Source organism: Lepus europaeus, chromosome 9 (assembly GCF_033115175.1).
Source record: "Lepus europaeus isolate LE1 chromosome 9, mLepTim1.pri, whole genome shotgun sequence".
Lineage (NCBI taxonomy): Eukaryota > Metazoa > Chordata > Mammalia > Lagomorpha > Leporidae > Lepus > Lepus europaeus.
In genome coordinates, this window is record NC_084835.1 from 67,550,837 (window position 1) to 67,572,501 (window position 21,665).

At 36.3% G+C, this 21,665-nt stretch overlaps 1 pseudogene; it reads left to right on the top strand.

The window, feature by feature from the left end:
- LOC133766289 (suppressor of cytokine signaling 6-like) overlaps positions 1-19,811 on the top strand; it is a 62,939-nt pseudogene extending 43,128 nt beyond the window's left edge.
- Positions 19,812-21,665: the final 1,854 nt, after the last annotated feature.

A 21,665-nucleotide genomic window follows, 5' to 3' on the forward strand; every position in this document is an offset into this window, starting at 1 on the left:
GGGCCCAAGCACTTGGGCCATCCTCCACTGCCTTCCCAGGCCACAGCCGAGCGCTGGACTGGAAGAGGAGCAACCGGGACGGAATCTGGTGCCTCAACCAGGACTAGAACCCGGGGTGCAAGCACCACAGGTGGAGGATTGCCAAGTGAGCCGTGGCGCTGGCCATCTTTGGTACTTTGGTTGGTATCACATTGAATCTGTAAATTGCTTTTGGTAGTATAGACATTTTGGAGATATTGACTCTTCAAATCCATGAACATAGAAGATTTTTCCATTTTTCTGTGTCTTCTATTTCTTTCTTTAATGTTTTATAATACTCATTGTAGAGATCTTTGGCATCCTTGGTCAAATTTACTCCAATGTATTTAATTCTTTTTATAGCTACTGTGAATGAGATTGACCTGAGAAGTTCTTTCTCAGCTGTGGCACCATCAGTGTATACAAACTATTGATTTTTGTGTGTTGATTTTATAACCTGCCACTTTACTGAACTCTTCTATGAATTCCAATAGTCTTGTAGTGAAGTCTTATGGATCTCCTGTAATAAGAACCATGTCATGTGCACTATGGATAATTTGACTTCCTCCTTTCCAATTTATATCCCTTTGAAATTTTTTTTTTTTTTTTTTTTTTTTTTTTTTTGCCTAATGGCTGTGGCTAAAACTTCTAGGACTATATTGAATAGTAATGGTGAGCATGGACATCCTTGTCTTGTTCTGGATATCCATGGGAATGCTTCCAACTTTTTCCCAGTCAGTAGGATGCTGGCCATAGGTTTGTTATAAATTGCATTGATTATGTTGAGGAATGTTCCTTCTATAGATAGATTGCTTAGAGTTTCATCATGAAATGATGTTATATTTTATCAAATGCTTTCTCTGCATTTATTGTGGTAACCATATGTTTTTGTTCTTCAGAATGTTAATGTGATGTATCACATTGATTGACTTGTGAATATTGAACCATCCTTGCATACCAGGGATAAATCCCACTTGGTCTGAGTGAATGATCTTTCTTATGTATTGTTGGATTTGACTGGCTAGTATTCAGACTTTCTGCATCTATGTTCATCAGGGAAATTGGTCTATAGTTCTCTTTCTCTGTTATATCTTTTTCATGTATAGGAATTAAGGTGATGCTGGCTTCGTAGACATTTTGGGAGGATTCCCTCCATTTCAATTGTTTTAATATCTTCAGAATTGGAGTTAACTCTTTAAATGTCTGGTAGAATTCAGCAGTGAGGCCATCTGGTCCTGGGCTTTACTTTGATCGGAGAGTCTTGATTACTGATTGAATTTACATCTTTGTTACTGGTTTGTTTAGGTTTTCTACATCTTCATGGCTCAGTTTCGGTAAGGTTGTATGTGTCCAGGAGTCTCTCCATTTCTTGTAAGTTTCCCAATTTGTTTCCAAACAGCTCTTTGTAGTAACTTCTGGTGGTTCTTTTTAATTCTGTGGTATCTGTTTTTATATTTCATTTTTTGTCTCTAATTTTATTGATTTGGGTCTTCTCCCTATTTTTTTCTTTATTCAATTATTTGTGCCAATGGTGTGTCAATTTTGTTTATTTTCACAAAACCAAATTTCTGTTTCACTGATCTTGTGTATTGTTCTTTTTATTTCAATTCTATTTGTGTTTTCTCTAATTTCAAATATTTTTCTCCTACTAGTTTTGGGTTTGATTTGCTGTTGGTTTTTCTAGGTCCTTGAGATGCATTAACAGCTCATTTAATTGGTGACTGATGTAGCCACCAACTGCTATAAACTTTCCTCTTAACACTGATTTTGCTGTATCCCATAAGTTTTATATGTTGTATTTTCATCTTCATTCATTTCCAGAAATGTTTTGCTTTCTCTTGATTTGTACTATGACCCAGTGTTCACTTAGGTGCATGTTGTTCAGTCTCCATTTGTTTGCATATGTTCTAGAGATTCTTGATTTGTTGATTTCCAGCTTCATTCCCTTGTGGTCACAGAGGATACATGGTATGATTTTGATTTTTTTCAAATTTTTGGGGACTTGCATTATCGCCTAGCATGTTGTCAATCCTTGAAGAAGTTCCATGCACTGATGAAAATAATGTGTATTCTACAACTGTGGCATTAAAAGTTATGTAGATATTGTTATGTCCATTTGTTCCATAGTGTCTATTAGCTCTGTTGTTTCCTGTTCTGTATAGTTGTTCTGTTCATTGCTGAAAGTGGAGTATTGAAGTCACCCATTACTATTGCATTGGAGTCTGTCTCCTTTTAGATCCCTTAACATTTCTTTTAAATAGCCAGGTGCCCTATAATTAGGTACATATATATTTATCATAGTTACATCTCCTTGTTGAATTGATCCCTTAATCATGATGTAGTGGTCCACAACATATGGGTATTAGGATTTTCTGAAGGCACAAAAAGAGAGAATGGATTGGAAGGCATTTTTAGTGAAATAATTACAGGAAACTGCTCCAATTTGCCACGTTGTCTTCCTTATTCCTGTTTATTGAATTGCTACATTTATTATTTGGCATTTGTGGTGATACTTTTGGGTCCCCCCCCCCGCCATGATGGCTTTTATCTTTGAAATATCCCTCTGTGTCCTTTGGGAGTGTCTGCTCTTATAGTGAATACCCAAAGGTGCATGCTGGGTGTGGTCAGAAAGCTCTGTTCAGTGATTCAGGGTGAAGGGAATGTCAAGGGAAAACCCATGTTGGGAGTGGTAAATCTTTTTTTATCTGAGGGAAGGTTTGTTCAGCTTTGTCAGCATAGTCTATGCTCACCTCCTCTCCTCAAAGGAAACCAATGACTGGATGCTAGCCCCAGTGGGTATAATTTTCATCAGTGCTGCCACAAGAACCATACAAATGATCCATGCAGTTCCTCAGTGTGAGCAGGGATCCCACAGCAATGATCCTCACCAGTGAATCAGGGAGCCCCAAGCATGTGGATCCACCCACACTAACTCTCCAAAGTCCTACCCACACCGTGAATCCTCCCATGCAGCCACAGTGTTTCACAGTCCCGGCACATAAGGCTCCCACAGTCATGAGCTCCCAGCCCCCTTTCAATTCTCCCAGTCAGACTCAGCATCTCCTCTAGGCTGGTTGCTAGGCGTGTGCACATGAGCTGGCGCAGCTATTGCATGTGTCTAAAATGGCATCCACCCTCTCTTTGCTAGTTACACTGGTGCCGGGTGCTCAGGGAGAGAGAAACATGCCCCCTTTATTCCCTCTAGGTTGGCAGGTACACTGTCCCCGACAGGACTCCAAGCAGGACTCCCACCAGGTTCTTCCCTCAGCTTTATTGCCAGCAGCTTGGGCTACTGCAGTTTGGCCTCACCTCACTCCAAAACTCCAAAGCTGGTTCTGAGGCTCTCGGCTGCTGGAGTCCTGAGTTGTGTGTGTGTCCACACCCTCTACATAGGTCCACAGCATCCCTCTAATTTGTATTGAGTTCCCTCTGCTGTTTTCTCCCTAAATCTTTCTGAGACTATGGTCTCTCCACTTTTTCTTTTTTTTTTAAACTATCTTCCCCTAGACTAGACCAGTAAGCTCCCTCCCTATTCTGCTGTCTTGACTTTCTCTTCACCTTAGTCTTTCTACTTCTCTTGTCAGAAAAACAATCTTTGAAAAGGTCAATGTGTAGTCATTTGGTGCTATGACATCAACCAGTTTCTTGTTCTACACCAGTCTGTCCATATGGTATAAGGGTGCTTCAAAAAGTCCATAGGAAAATGGAATCTTGATGTAAAAAAAATTTTGAAATTCATGGATAGTTGTTTCATGATATTCATTTGCTTTAACTTTTTGAAGACCTATCAAATGTACTTCATAGCCTCCTTATGATTAGGTGGGGAAATGTTAACTACTCCTGTTGATGGTTTGTGAACCAAGAAATTGATAAATGGTGCATCTAATGTGAACATTTAATTCTTGGTAAGAGACCCTTCAGAGCTTGCTTGTTTCCCTCTGGCTTGGTGAACAACACTATTATAGAAGGGTTTGTTTCATACACCTGGGCTTCTACATGACTGTGATGAGCAAAGCCCTCCACTGATTCAAGAGAGCAGTGGGCATGGAGAAGAAACAAACCTTTATTATTTAAGCCACCATGATTTGAGTCCTATTAATACCAAATAATGTTGATCATCCTTGTAGAATTATAAATTTATCTGGGCCTAAATGTCATAATCATAGATACTTTTCCTCAGTCCCTGTTTCTGTTTCTCTATGAATGTGAATGTCTTTTCTTTCCCCTTCATTTAACAGCAGCATAGATACGAGCAGCTCTTGGGCTGCACAATTCTATAGTACCTGTTGGCTGACGAAGACAAACTTTTTTATAATTTATTTAGTAGACAGATCTTCCATCCCTTGGTTCACTTACCCAAACATATAAAATACCTAAGTCTGGGCCAGACCTTAACCAGGAGTCCTGAGCTCTATCCTGGTCTCCCATATGGGTCACAGGGGCCCAAGTACTTGGGCCATCTTCCACTGCCTTCCCATCTGCATTAGCAGGAAGCTGTATCAGAAGCAGACCAGCTGATCCTGTAACCAGCACTCCAACATCAGATCTCAGATCACAAGCAGTGCATTAACCCAGGATACACAACCCCCACCCCTGAATAGTTTTCTCAGAAGCATGGGAATAACTGATTGTCATGGATATAATCCTAAACCAATAGAGTTCAGGTTCAGAATCAGGAAATGGCAGATGAAGGTATTAATAATTATGTAACCATCTGATTTCATAAGACAGTAAGAAATATCCCCAAAATGGTAGAATAACATTCCTAGGACAAATGAAGTTGCTATTCATACTAAATAATGGATACCCACTCTAAGTCACTGTCAATTTATGTCCCCTCACATTTTGATGTTTCAATGAAAATAGTTAACATCAATGATTTAATCCTTCTTGCTTTCACAGTTTTCATTCACCAAATGTCATATTGAGCCCTCTGAGTAGCCACAAGTAACCATTAGCAATGTCCAAACAAGCCATTCTCCTTCAGGCCTCTATGATACACCATGGAAAGCACTTATCTCATAGCCTGAGTACATAAGTTTGTCCATCCATAAAGACTCAACTCAAGTATTACTACCTCTGAAAAGCCTTCCCAGAGACAGTATACTGTAGTAAAGAAAGTCCAAGTTTTAGACTCAGAAAGGTACAGATTGAACATCCATACTTCAGTTTACTAGTAAATGATCTTGGTCAAATTAACAATCTCTTTGAAATTAAATCGCACCATTTGTAAAATGTTATATAATGACAAAGTAACAGGGTTTAGGGCTAAGAGACTATATGTATTTATAGTTCCCAGAACACAGTACACAACAACTTGAAAATACAAATTCTCTATCACATATACTATAATTGTCTACAAATATATTTTGCTTCCATGCTACATTCAAAATTACTAGGAGACACACTACTCATCTTCTGTGAGCATAGCAGTTTCTGGCACATTTGAATTACTTGGAGAGTGAAAAAACAACACTATTGCTCCATCCTTACCCATGGGATACTAATTTTGTGGATCTCGAATGCAAGCAGGGTACCGGTGGGCATTAATGTATATGCAGCATTAAGAAACACTGTTTTCAGTTCCAATCGCTTATTGAATAAGTGGTGTTTGTCCTACACGGCATTTCAAGGGCTCCAGTAAATGTTTCATTTATATAAAACTTTTTTTAAAATTTTATTTAGTAAATATAAATTTCCAAAGTATAGTTTATGGATTACAATGGCTTTGTCCCCCCCATAACTTCCCACTCGCACCCCTCCCATCTCCCGCTCCCCTCTCCCATTCCATTCACATCAAGATTCATTAGCAATTATCTTTATATACAGAAGATCGATTTAGTATATGTTAAGTAAAGATTTCATCAGTTTGCACCCACACAGAAACACAAAGTGTAAAATACTGTTTCAGTACTAGTTATAGCATTACTTCACATTGGACAACACATTAAGGACAGATCCCACATGAGACGCAAGTACACAGTGACTCCTGTTGTTGACTTAACAATTTGACACTCTTGTTTACGGCATCAGTAATCTCCCTAGGCTCTAGTCATGAGTTGTCAAGGCTATGGAAGCTTTTTGAGTTCGCCGACTTCGATCTTATTTAGACAAGCTCATAGTCAAAGTGGAAGTTCTCTCCTCCCTTCAGAGAAAGGTACCTCCTTCTTTGATGGCTCCATTCCTTCCACTGGGATCTCACTCACAGAGATCTTTCATTTAGGTTGTTGTTGTTTGTTTGTTTTGCCAGAGTGTCTTGGCTTTCCATGCCTAAAATATTCTGCTGGGCTCTCCAGCCAGATCCGAATGCCTTAAGGGCTGATTCTGAGGCCAGAGTGCTGTTTAGGACATCTGCCATTCTATGGATCTGCTGTGTATCCTGCTTATATCAAACTTTCAATTTTAACTTTAGGAAAAGTTTATAACCTTTGTTAATAAAGGTGGCCATTTAATAAGATATGATGAGACTCTCCTGCACCCTGGAAGAAGAAAATGAAAATAAACAGGGAGCTGAAGGCTGAACAAACTTGGGCATTGTTAATCATTCTTTTTCTCTCATGTATAAATACCATTGTCTTTGAAATGAAGGGGGGAAATGCCTTCCAATACTGAAGGGAAAGTATACTAAGGACATACTCCTATTGCCTTTTCTCAAAACCCTGTTTATAGGTTTGAAATATATAGCACACTTGCTGATTATACATTACCCCCACTATAAAAATACTCTGAATAATGGATATCTATTCTGGTTAACAGAGCAGATAATATTTGCTCTTTTGTCCAGATATTTCCCTAAAATGTAATGTAGGGACTGGCAGAAGTATACACATTTTTTCTTCTAGCACTAGGGGAGAATATATATAAATTTCTAACATTGGATAATAACACATATTGAATTTGCATTTATTTTAAAGATGAGATTTATTTTCTTTCTTAGTTTGTAATTAAGTGTACAATGAATAGAGAAGATTTTCAGCATCTCCAAATGTTGCCCACTAAATAACATTGCCAAGGGATATTTATTCCCATGGTTAATAAACAAAATGGATTTTTAAAAACTCTAAACTCATTAATGGCTTTCTATTATTTTCTTTCATTTTTGCCTTTGATGTTCTTGAAGCAAGTGACTAATGTGCCACAATGTCACCATGACTTAAAAGCATCTGATATTATAATCCAAGAATGAATGCTTAATCCCTTCTAGACTCTGTATCTTATCTCTCAGCAGCTGCCACTAGATGATTAGTAGTGTGTGAGCACTATAGTCTGATAAAAGTTAGAAATGTTTCAGAATGGACAGTTTGTCAAATCTGGATGCTAAATTATAGTATTTGAAATACTCAGTTTTTATACCCATTGTGAATAACTTTTGGCAACAACTTAATTTAGTTCATTTCCATTTTCTATCTTTAAAAATGTGGTTATTCCTAACATTCAGATCACAGATAGTCATTTTTTTAGATGTCAGTTCCCAGGGTTGCATGGGACTAGTTGGAATATTTGAATTCCAGATTCCTTTAATTTTTTCCAATTCTATATTTTTCAGAAAAAGGAAAAACCTAAATAAGACAAAAATTTGTCTAAATTATCAACTAATACTTTTTTTTCTATTCTAAACTGTTGGTAAATTTTGCTTTCCTATGCAATTCCCCTAGGCTATTTTTATAGATAATGGCTACATTTATTTCACTTTTTAATTAGCTATTATGGAAAGTTGCCCTTTACAAAGAACCCAGATCACTGGGACCACCAAACACTTTGAGAGATACACAATATCAGTTAATTTTATAATAACAGCACACTGCTTTTTTTTCTCATTTGCTCTCGTTGTCTCCCAGGTGCACAGTTTAGTTTTCCAGAGGTTGTGTGGTACATGCCATCACAACAGATGATGTGTCCTACATCATCCCTGCAGAAGCAGAGATGAGACTCCACCAGTACCCACTGAGTCAGAGACTGGTACACAGGTACAACTGTGCCACTCTTGACATGTAAGTGATTTTGGTTTATGAAATATAGCTATATTTCATAAAAGTATGTTATTGATAAGAATGCCAGTAATTAAAATGGATTTGTTTTGTTTCCAAATTAATTAAATAAGCATGTTTTTAATTTATTGGTTTTAGTTTTTAAGGCTTAGATATCAATAGATAGAACTCACATAAACAAGGCTTTTGTGAGTTCTCAAAAACGTTCAAGAGTATAACAGTACCCCAAGAGCAAAATTACATTTTATTTTTTAAGCCTACTATTCTTCAACTTTTCAGAATAGTTTTAAACTAACAAACACAAAAAGTGGGAAGTGGTATGTGTTCCCATGTACCACATACCAAGATTACCCTATTAACACTTACTTTGTATAATAAACTTGAGACAATTAACCACATCAAGATTTTCCAATTTTTTAAATACAAACTCCCTCTATTCCTCCCACCCATCCCAGGCTCTACTGATCAACAAACTTGGACTTTCTGATCCAAAATATTGGAAATAATTGTTTCTCCTATACTTTCATTGTACCTGTGCATTATATTGTCAAGACAGTTTAAGTGAATTGTCCCTGCCTAGGTTATCTGAACCTGTCATCTTTCCTTCCACATTCATTTAGCATGGACTGCGTGTAAACTCCCTTAGGGCAGGTGCCATGTCTGTTTTGCTAGCCATGGAGTCTGACTCTAGCATTTACTGAAGATATAGTTGAAGCCATACAAACACAGTGAAATTCACTACTTCTGAGTTTTCTTTAGATAACAACCTTAAATGTAAAACAATACAATATATTTAAAAATCCCAACCTGGCTAAAATCAACTGATTTCTCTGATACAGCTTTCCACTCACCCACAAAGAGCTGATAAGATTGGAGAAAGACACACAAGTATGCTGAGAAGTGTCACTTGAAATGTATGAGTATTAATTTGAAATGGATTCATAGGGAATCTTGGTAGTCATAATCTATTTCTTTAGATAATAAGTATAAGCTCTCTACTGTCTCCTCATATATGCAACATCTCTAATCCTGAATCTCAACTGATGATTTAATTTCCTATTTTGCAACAACTGTTATCTGCATGTCCCATCTTTTTTTCTTACTACTTGTTCATGGATAAGCAGTCTATTATGAAGGCCAACACTTCCTCTGAAGCCCATCCTCTTTCACCTGCTCAAAGACGGGCTCCAAAAAGTCCCCCTTCATCAATTGTCCTCTCTACCAGAACATTCCTACAAGCATTAAAATATGCTATTTCTCTTAAATTTTCTCTTCCTTTAAACCCACTTTCAGGAATACACCTTTCTTCTCTCTCTGCTGTAACTTCCTTCAAGGCTGTTAGACCACTTCCAATTCTTTCCTCCCATTTTCTCTTAACCTCACTCTATTCATGCTTTCCCAAAATATCTTTGGCAAGGATTCCCATGACCTCCACTTTGCTAACACTAATGGCTAATTCTCAGCACTCCTCCATCTTTCAGATATATTTGACTCTATTGATCACTTACCCCTCCCTAAGCACCTTCAACATTCGGTTTCCAAGACCCCTGACTTTTCTGGTATTGCTTTTACATCATTTTGCATTTCTCCTGTGTGCTAATGGTCCTCATTTCTCCAACCTCCTAAAAGTGAAAGACTGAACTCAGGTGTTAAGTCACTTCTATTCTTTATATCACACTCATTTGCTTATTTAGTCTATATTTTAAACACCATTTGTGCCTTAAGACAGATTTCTAACTCATGACCTGACTACTACTACAAACTATACACTATACCCTGAAGGACACTCTGGTCCAAAAGGCTCCTCAAACGTTCCACTTTGATGTCTCAGGGACATAGGAGTTGTTTTTAGATAGTTCAAGGAAAATGCATATTGTAAAAAAACACATGGATTTCAAAAAATGGCTCCAGTCATAAAGCAATGTTGAAGAACAGGAAATGTTGAATAACTGGTTTTGATCAAAATATACTGTGTATATGGATTGAAAGGTCACACAGTATTCCATAAATATGTACAAGTATTGCTAACAAAATATAATATTAGATTTTCACCAACTCTTGAAGCTCCCTCATATTAAACTTACCCATAACTCTATCCTCCAAATCTCCCCATCTGCTTTCCCTACTGTCTTCCATATTACCATTTATAATGACTCCAACTTGTTCACTGCTGAAGTCAAAATCTTTGAATCACCCTGAACCACTTTATTTCCCCCCCAACATAATACTTATTCTGATGTGATTTCTTGACATACTATCTTTTGTTCAATTTTAAATATAATGCCAACTGAAACTTAGAAACAGTGTTGAGTAAGGTAGGATTTTTTCATACCTTTGTATCACTTTACTACAAATAACAAGAACTTAGATATTAGGTTTTTATATACATCAGTAAAGATGTCACACAAAAACACCAGAGGGTTTCTAGAAGGCCATGCCAAGATGGCTGCTAGCAAGAGAGCATCAGTTACTCAGGAATGGTTTTGGAAACCACCTGGCAACGGAGCCTGCCCGGCAACAGACTGGGATTGGTTAGGGCATAAGCCACCCATGGACTGGATTGGCTGCCTCGGATATTTAAGCTGCTGTACCATATGAAATAAAAGAGTCTGCAGGCTGCATGCCTCTAGCCCACTTTGACCTGACTCCTGGGGTCTGTGTGGTGACTCTGTGCCTCTTGCCCCCATCACACTCCTCCTCTCAGAACTAATCCACAGCAACACATATGGACATGACTCTGTTTCATGGTTACCTAGGTTTTTTTTTATCTTTTATATAAGAAAGGATAAACTCTGTTATCAGATGAGCCAGAGGAGCCCCAAAAGGATTTGACATCTAAAAGGCAAATATGAATGATACACCTTCCCTATGTGAGTTTAATTGTTTAGTACCAGTTGTTTTGATAACTAATTTTGTCCTGTTATGCAAAAAAAAAGTGATCATACTGAATGTTTCCCAGGCTACTTGTGTGTTTTCTGATGCTCTGGGACAAATGAGCACATAGGGAGAAAAACAAAGAGTGAAACCTCCCTGCCATGTTTGAGGGCAGTAACAAATAATCTATATCAGAAATTGAAAACAGAGTTAGTTTCTCTGCATAAGTTAACCATTCTTCAAATCCATAATTAGTTGGAGATGGATTTTTAGCATTTCATCCCAAGGTCCCAGTTTAGAAAACAATGATTCACATGCATAATGGGGAACTAGTCAAAATAATTCCTTTAAAATCAAGTAAGTTTAGCCTCTACTATCTAGTATGCAGTATAAGTCATAGTAGAATAAAACAGAGGCACTATACACCTCCTAAAGTGGGTATTAAATGGCATCAAAGTCATAAAATGTATTCTTTTAAGTTTAATGTTTCAGAAATCTTATGTGAAATTTACCTCTAAAAAATGTCAGGTTTGGAATTTATACATGACTCCAATACTCATCATGCGTCGTCTTCATTTAAATGAAAATCCCATGGAAACAATTCACTGGGATGGGTTTTATGTTTCCTTCTAGGAATTACCAGAAGAAAAATACTTTATTAGCATATAGTCCACAAGCATTTGATGGCCTAGATAAAAAGCAACCATTTTCAAAAATCAGATGATAAATGGATAGACTCATTAAAGTGAATTCAGAGGCTGATAGCTAAGTGGTAAAACATTTCAAAGGATCAAATCTCATAAACTAATAAGAAAGCAAAATGACGGTCATATCTACTTTGCAATGGTAAACCTCTTAGCCCAACACTTGACAAAATAATTACCTCATTAAAGGAAGAGTATAAGTGCAATTTAGAAATCGTCATGGACTAGGGATTTTCCAGGGAAAATAAAAAGACATATTTATTTTCTTGATAAGAAAATACAAGCAAATACAAGCTGAAAAATCTCATTAAGTGTTTTTAAGGGGAAAGGGTGATGAAAGGGGACTATTTTCATTTTTTAGAAATAAAAGCACATATGTGGAATTAGAAAACACAGTAAAATTTGTGTGTCTTGCTCATTGTTTTATTTCTTACAGTAGCAGAGATCCAGGCTTTGCTTCCCCCATGGAATATAACATAGATTATCATAAGACAGAATGTAGAATACATGTATCATTAGAATGGAATGAAAAGCCCTCTAGGCAAGAGATTCTCAGTCCCTGTTACACATTAGAATCAAATAGGAAACTTTCAGTATTACTGATGACTGCCTCTCATTCCCAAGATTCCGATTTTTATATGGTATTTGGACAATATCCAGATATTAGTAATTTTTAAAGATTCTTTTCAGGATACTGTGACATTTAATCCAGGGTAATAAATCACTATTCTAAGTGACAAAAAAAAGTACTGGAGTATTTTTAAATTGAAAGGGGCCACATCAATAATTGAAACTGAACTAAAGAGCAAACACTACTTTCATGGGCAAAATACTAACTATGGTTGCTCTACCACATATCCACACATTTTCTACTAACAGGTATTTCGTACGCTTTTTTTTCCTGAAAAATAAGCAAATCCTTTTCTTATAAAACACATTGCATCTTTTGACAACTAGAACATATTCTCAGTTTCACACATTATTTCCTGAGTTCACATATGAGTTTAATCCTCCTCCCACAAGCTATTTAGATATTTGCGGATATACACCATGTTCACTAACACAAATATGGAATATTTTTTTCCATACGTGTGTGTGTCTGTGTTCTATTTCTTTCATTTATGTTTTTGCAATTTTCATTGTAGAACTCTTATATACCATTGGTTAAATTTATCCCAAGATATTAAATTTGTGTTTCCATTGTACATGGGATTCTTATATTTTCTTCCTCAGTAAAATCATTTTTGGTGTATAAGAATACTGCTGATTGTGATGTATTTATTTTGTATCCTGAAACTTTGCTGAATACTCTTACCAGTTCTAATAGTCTCTTGGTGGAGTCTTTGGTTACCCTATAAAGAATAATGCAAATAGGAATCAGCAAATAGGAATAATTTTAATTAGTCTATTCTTATTTCTGCCTTGATTTGCTTTTCTTGCCTAATGGCTATAAGCTAAATCTTTTAGATCTGTATTGAATAAAAGTGGTATACATCCATGTCTGGTTCCAGATCTTAGTGGAAAATCTCTCAGCTTTTCCCCAATCAATATGATGTTGGATTTGGACTTGTTATACATTACCTTTATTGAGGTATATTCTTCCTATGCCCAACATTTTAAGGATTTTGTCATGAATGTGTTGTATTTTATGAAATGCATTCTCCGCATCTCTTGAGATAATCATATAGTTTCTATTCTTCATTTTGTTGATGTTATATATCACATTTATTTATTTGAATATATGTTGAACCATCCATGCATTCCTGGGATAAATCCCACTTGGTCACAGTGGATGATATTTTTGATGTGTTGTTACATTTGATTTGCTAGTATTTTGAGGATTTTTACATCTACATTCATCAGGAATATTGATCAATAGTTCTCTTTGTATGTGTGTGGTATTCTTACCTGGTTTTAGAATTAAGGTAATGCTGGCCTTATAGAATGAGTTTGAAATTATTCCATTCCCTTTAAATTGTTTTTAAAAAATTAATTTAGTTGTTACTTAAAAGTTTGGTAGAATTGAGCAGGACTTTTCCTTATTGGGAGACTTTATTACTAATTCAACCCCAACCTTAGTTTCTGGTCTTATTTGAGTTTTCTATGTCTTTGTGCCTCAATGTTGGTGTATCTCATTAGTTTTGATATGATGTGTTTTGATTTTCATTAGTTTCAAGGAATTTATTTTCTCTGGAATTTGATTTCTTCTATGACACACTGTTCTTTCAAGAGCATATTGTTCCCTGTCTATATTTGTATGATTTCTAGAGGTTTTATGTTCCATTCCATTGTGATCAGAAAAGATACCTAATATGATTAGTTACGTAAGCTGAACAAATTTCATGTATTTCATATATACAGATTTAGGAGCATAGTGATAATCCTCTTTTCATTTAATCTTGGTAGTCATGTCTCCTACTTGCTATTGATTTTAGTAATGTAGAGTCTTTTTTCTTGTTATGTTTAGCTGAAGCTTTTTAGTTTTGTTGATCAACTTCTGGTTTTACTGACTTTCCTCTGTTTTACTTTTTTTCAATATAATTACCATTTTAATTTTTAGTATTTTCCTTTCTTCTATTTGCCATAGGTTTAGTTTGTTCTTTTCTCAGGGTCTTAAGTTGGATATTTTTATTAATTTTTTTTTAATGTTAACATTAATAGCTAAAAATTTTGCATCTAAGAACCACTATGGAGACATCCCATAAGTTTTGATGTGTTTTTAGTTTCATTAATCTTAAAATATTTTCCAGTTTCACTTATGATTTCTTATTTAGCCTACTGGTTATTTAAGAGTGGTTTGTTCAATTCCAGGTATTTGTTAATTTCTCAAATTTCTTTTGGCCGGCGCCGTGGCTTAACAGGCTAATCCTCCGCCTTGCGGCGCTGGCACACTGGGTTCTAGTCCTGGTTGGGGCGCCTGATTCTATCCCGGTTGCTCTTCTTCCAGGCCAACTCTCTGCTATGGCCTGGGAAGGCAGTGGAGGATGGCCCAAGTGCTTGGGCCCTGCACCCGCAAGGGAGACCAGGAGAAGCACCTGGCTCCTGGCTTCGGATCAGCGAGATGCGCTGGCCACGGCTGCCATTGGAGGGTGAACCAAAGGCAAAAAGGAAGCCCTTTCTCTCTGTCTCGCTCTCACTACCCACTATGCCTGTCAAAAAAAAATTTTTTTTCTTTAATTACTGATTCCTAATTCATTTAATTGTGACAAGATAACACTTCGATATTATCTCTGTTCTTTCAAATTAATGTTTCTTTTATTATCTAGGAAATGGATAATCCTGGAGGATTTTCTTGTGAGCTTAAGAGGAATGTATAATCTTCCTTGTTGGGTATGGCATTTATAGATTTGGTAGGTCTTATTGTTTTATAGCATTTTTTAAATTTTGCATTTTCATGTTTTCTTGCCTTGATGTTATCTCATTTAAAGTAAAATCATTGATTTTTTTCCAAGTATTGTTGATTTATCTATTTCTATTTTCTATTTCACGAGTTTTTGCTTGGGGTATTTGGGGATGTGTTATCTGAATATATTTTCTTTTTTTTAACTTTTATTTAATGGATACAATTTCCAAAGTACAGCTTATGGATTACAATGGCTTCCCCCCCAATAACTTCCCTCCAACCCCCACCCCCCCCGAATATATTTTCTTACATTGCTGTATCATTCTGGTAGTTTGAATTTTGTAGTGGGACGCTGAAAATGATACATCTCTAGTAACATTTCTTGTTCTGAAGTCCCTTGTGTTCTATCGATATAGCCAACTCAGCTTTGTCATTTATACATGTATACCTCTTTTTCTTTCAATTTATTTGTATGTTTGAAACTAAAGTAACCACTTGAGGACAGAACATAATATGAGCTTTTCTAAATCCAATCTAGCAATAGATTGTTAGAATGAGCTGTTTTGGAATGAACTGTTTCATCCATACAGGTTTATTGTTAATTATATATTTGGATTGAAGTATGCCATTTTATCTTTAGTTTGTTGTATGTACAGATCATTTTGGGTCACCTTTCATCAAACATTACTGCTTTCTTTTGCATTAATTGAATCTTTCCTAGTCCAATATTTTAATTATTTATAGAATTTTTAAATTATTTTGTTGCAGGATGGTATAGGATTTATAGTGTACACTGGAACTTAGACTCTGTTTCAAAATCGCATTAACCTACTTTCAATGGCAGACAGAAACACCGATCCTATATAATTCTATTTTTTGTTTTATACACTTAGTGTTATATAAAATATCTATATATGTAACAAACCAAACAATATATTGTTGTATTTTATTGTTACATTTTTATTTATTAATATATAAAGAATAGATTTCATGAATTTCATAGATACCAAGAAAATATAGATCTCAATTTCAATATGCGATTTCATACATTCCAAGAATACAATTATACGTCCTTCCTCTCTCCCTCCCTCCTTCATTTTTGTCCTTTTTTACTTTTAATATTTGTAGCAACACACTTTTAATTTACAATTACAGGCTCAATACCCCATGAAACAAGGTACTCTACAAAAAAAAGGCAGATAGATCACTGTTGTACAGGTACAGAAAACAATCAAATCATGTTAGTTTAGTAGTACAAAAAAAGCTTTAAGTATATCATGCTAATCAGAAAAAATATGATTTTTGAGGAATAGTGTTTTTTTCTTAATACTATTTCTTGAACTTTTTACTTAGTGTAGCGTTAATCTTATGAGTATAAAATAAATGGAAAATAGATCTTTGTAGAAATTAAGAGCAGGAATAGGAAAGGGAGGAGGAAGAAAGGTGGGAGTGGGGGCAGGAGGCAGGGTAGGGTTTGAAATATCACTATGTTCCTAATCTGTACATAGGAAATACATGCTTTTGTGTACCTTAAAAAGTAAAAAAAAAAAAAAACTCTATTCTAAAACAAAGATGGAATTTCAGACTTTTTATGACTGAACAGTATTCCATCATATATATGTACCACATTTTCTTTATCCAGTCATCAGTTGATAGACATCTGGATTGATTCCATATATTAGCTATTGTGAATTGAGCTGCTATAAACGTGGGGTAACAAATAATTCTTACATATGCTGATTTCATTTTCTTTGGGTATTTTCCCAGGAATGGGATAGCTGAGTCTTATGGTATGTCTATTTTCAGATTTCTGAGGAAACTGAAGACTGTTTTTCCCATAGTTGTGCTAGTTTACATTCTCACTAACACTGTATTCAGGTACCCTTTTTCACACACCCCCACCAGCAGTTGCTAATGTTTTGATTTTTGGATGACAGCCATTCTAACTGGGGTAAGGTAAAATCTCATTGTGGTTTTTATTTGCATTTCCTTGATGGCTAGTGATCCTGAATATTTTTTCATGTGTCTGTTGGCCATTTGTATTTCATCCTTTGTATAATACCTGTTCATATCTTTAGCACATTTCTTAACTGGACTGTTTGTTTTGTTTTTTCTGAGTCTTGTTGTCCTCCCAGATATTAATCCATTATCAGTCGCATAGTTTGAAACTTTTCTTTGATTTTGTTGGTTGTCTTTGTACTTTGTTGAGTGTTTCCTAGGCTATGCAGAATATTCTTACCTTGATATAACTTCATTTGTCTATTTTGTTTCATTTCCTGTGCTTCTGGAGCCTTATCCAAGAAGTCTTTTCCTAGGCTAATGTCTTGCATGCTTCCATCATGTTTTCCTCTAGCATTTTGAGGGTTTCAGGTCTTACGTTTAGATCTTTTTTGTGTAGGATGTAAGGAAGGAATCTTCTGTCATATTTCTGCATGTGGAGATTAAGTTTTCCCACAACATTCATTGAAGATACTGTCCTTTCTCCAGGGAGCTATACTAGCTTGTTTGTCAAAGACTAGTTGGTTTTAGATTCATGGATTAGTCTCTGGAGCTTCTATTCTGTTCCCTTCATTGACATGTCTATTTTTGGGCCAGTATCAACTTGTTTTGATTATAGCTACCTTGTAGTATGTCTTGGAATCTGGTGTTATAATGCTTTTGCTTTGTTTTTATTGCTAAAATAATGTTTTGCCTCCTTCCTCAATGCTCTGCATGCATAGAGGCCCTGCCTGCCCCAGGACTCCATTCAGGCAGAGGGGCTGGGGTGAGTCACTTCTGGAAGAGGAGGAGAACAGGTAAAGGAAGAAGAGGAGAAGGAAGCAGGTGGGAGGAGGAGCTGCTGGAGGATGATGCTGGGCAAGGTGATGCTGCGCAAGGAGTTGGAACCAAGCTATAGGAAAATGGCTCAGTTTTAATGAAGCTGGAAACATACACCAATGCACATTGCAAGCTCTCCAGATGCTTGGGAAAAATATTCCAGGGAGAAATTCATCCCCTTGGATTAGTTAACTAGTCATATCATAGAAGGTTAGTCTCAAAAGCTTTCGGAAATCATTTACCTTGAGTAAAAGTAAAGAAGAATCCAATTTTATGGTAGTAAAACAACCATCCTTTAACTAGTGACCTTGGAAAAGATAATTATTTATTTGATATCTGCTCTGGTCAAAGGATAGCCAGCTATGATATCAACAGTGAAGATGGAAAAGGCGAAAAAAAACAGATCAAAAAAATGAATTCCTGAGAGGTATGTTAAAAAGGCATCTTTCTGCCAAAAAGAAGTGAAAAGGCAAGGGCACATGTCCATGGGATCTCTGCAGATGTAACCGCTATAGTCCCGTGCCTTGGCCACTTTGGCCTACAAACTGAGCAGACATGCATCAAAAGGGAGGTGAAAGCCAAAGCCCTGGTATACTCTTTCAGCCCAAGCCTAGAACTGAATAGTGTTTGAAAGAATTTTCAGGACCTTGAGTCTGATGCTGTGTGCCAAGCACAGAATAACTCATTGGAGAGTTCGGATTCTCTCAATGGGGACTTGCATCTTCATCTGGATGTACACGAGCCTGTAGTTACTAGACATAGCCTCAGGACTATAGTCAACACTGAGCCTTCAGACGAGGGGATGTATCCTCTGAAATGATCAGGCAGCTATTGCCTGGACAGATCTCCCATGGAAGTCTCTGCGGTTCCTCCTCAAGTGGGAGAACTTTCTTTTCCTGAAGAATCAGGTAGATCAGTCTCTAGTGGCTGCCCCTGAGATCTTTGTGGATCAGTCAGTAAATGGCTTGTTGATCACGACCACAGAAGTCATGCTGCAGAGCACATGTGGAGGTCATAATGATGTCCTTCAAATCTTATCATTTGTACCTTCAACGCAGAAAAATCAAATGCAAAGGAACTTCAGTGAACTCATTGGCACAAACACCCATGTGGCTAAAAACATGTGCAACCATTTGAAATTTTTTTAAAGATTTTATTTGAGAGGTAGAGTTATAGACAGTGAGAGGCAGAGAGAGAGGTCTTCCATCTGCTGGTTCACTCCCCAAATGGCAGCAACTGCCAGAGCTGTGCCGATACAAAGCCAGGGGCTTCTTCTGGGTCTTCCACGTGGGTGCAGGGGCCCAAGCATTTGGGCCATCTTCTACAGCTTTCCCAGGCCATAGCAGAGAGTTGGATTGGAAGTGGAGCAGCTGGGACTAGAACCGTTGCCCACATGGGATGCTGGCACTGAAGGTGAAGGATTAACCTACTGTGCCACAGTGCTAGCCTTAATCATTTGAAATTTAGTCCTAACTCTTCTCCTAATGTTGCAAGAGGTTATGACTCAGTACAAAGTAGTGAGCCCACAGTTGTGACAAGCTTTACACAGGAGCTGAAAATACAACAAAATGATGGTACTGAGAGCTAATCACACTCTAGGAGGCCAAATGGAAGCTAGAAAATGTGCTCGATAGTACTTTTCTTGTTCGGAGACTTTTTATGACTTATCTTTTAAGCTTGAACTTTCACTCCCATGGTAAACCACTTCACACTAGAATTGAGCACTCAAATGGTAGGTTTAGCTTTTATGAACAACCACATATAGAAGGACACATGTCTACACTTGATCTAGTTGTGCATTTAGAGACTCTCATATTTTTGTTACTCAAAGTCTTGGTTGCCTGGATCAGTGACATACCTGTCAGAGTGATAATTCCAGTGTCAAAGTTCATGCAGGTACGTTCTTTATAGTATCTGTGTCATTTTGTTTTCCATCAGTAGACCAGAATAGACTTAATTCAGAAAAGGATTATTTTCAGAAGAAGCACCACTGAGAGAATGAGAACCCTGCGTCTTGCACTTGGGAATAAGAAAAAGAGAATAAAATACAGTTTACAAATGCATTGATCACCATCAGAAACTTCTGCAGTCATTAACTGTTTTAATTTTATATGTAAAATGGTATTCAGTTTATTTAGGGGTGGGAAATGCCTCTGCGAGTCATTCTGGGTTTATTTTGGTTCTTTACAAAAGGAAGTGTTTAGGTTGTTGAATGTAAAATACCTTTCATCCTGTGCAGACTGATCACAATGTAAATTATCAGATTCTCCATAACAACCACCCCAAGTACTTTGCTGCTATCCACTGTGATTTTTATGCATTAAAAGAACATTTCATCTGTATTCAACCCTAAGTAAAGTAAAATGGAATTTACAGAATAAAAATCGCTATGTCTTAGTAAGTGATCCATCTTCAAGAGATAAGTTGAATTAAAATACTTGTGCGAAGAAACAGAATTTACAATAATTCTGAAGGTGATTTTTTTAAATCTCATACTTTGAAAGGATTTATTTGGAATTATGATTTGACATAATCTTGGGTAACAGAATGCAGATCTGCAACATATCTTTTATAACACTTTTCTAAATTATTTTAGGGTTGTGCTGATCTTTGTTGTTGAAAGTTTGAATTATTATAATGTATCTTTTTCACCTTGTAATTTGTCTGTTCTAAGAAATGTCCTTACTCTAAAAAATTGTAAAGAACCATATCCTTCTACTTTAGAGATTGTTTCCTTTTCTATCACTATACTTGGTTACAAATTGACATCATATATAAAAACCTACAGATCCAGAACCATTATTAAAGAAACCCTAATGATCATGAGAAAACAGCAACAACAAAGATTGCTTTAGTTGTTCAGAGTCTCTTGTGATTCTATATGAATTTTGGGGTCATTTTTTCTTATCTGAGAAGAACATCCTTGCTCTTTGGATTGGGATCAGATTGAATTTGTAAGTAGCTACAGGTGGTATGAACATTTTGATATTAATTCTTCCAATCAATGAATATGGAAGATTTTTTTCATTTTTTGTGTCCTCTTTTGTAATTTTTATTGTAGAGATTTTTCATGTCCTTGGTTACCACAAGATATTTAATTTTTTGTAGCTATTGTGAATGAGACTGATCTTAGGAGTTCTTTCTCAGCCATGCTATGTTTGTGTATACAAATGCTATAGATTTCTCTGTGTTGACTTAATATCCTGCAACTTTGACAACCTCTTTGAGTTTAATAGTCTCTTAGTGGAGGTTTTTGGTTCCCCTGTTTATATAATCATGTTATCTGTAACCAGAGATAATTTGACTTCCTCCTTTCCAATTTGTAACTTTTTGATGTCGTCTTCTTGCCTCATTGGTTCTGGCTAAAACTAAAACTTCCAGAATGATATTGACAAGTAATGTTGAAAGTGGGCATTCTAGTTTAGTTCTGGTTCTTGGTGCAAATGCTCCCAGATTTTCCCTCATTCAATATGCTACTGGCTGTGGATTTTTCATACATTGCTTTGATTGTGCTGAGATATATTCCTTATATACCCAGTTTGCTTAAGTTTTTTTTTTTAAATCATGAAAAGATGTTATATTTTTTCAAATGTTTTATCTGCATCTGAGATAATCAAATGCTTTTTATTCTTCAATTTGTTAATGTGATATATCACATTTATTGATTTTCATATGTTGAACCAATACTGTACCCTTGGGATAAGTCCCACTTGATCCAGGTAGATAATCTTTTTTATGTGTTTTTGGATTTGATTGGCTAATATTTTGTTAAGGATTTTTATACCTGTGTTCCCCAGAAATGCTTGTCTGTAGTTCTTTTTATTGTATCTTTTTCTGGTTTTGGAATGAAGGTCATGCTGGAATCATGGAACTTAATGGAAGAAATTTGGGAAGATTCCTTCCTTTTCAATTGTTTTAAGC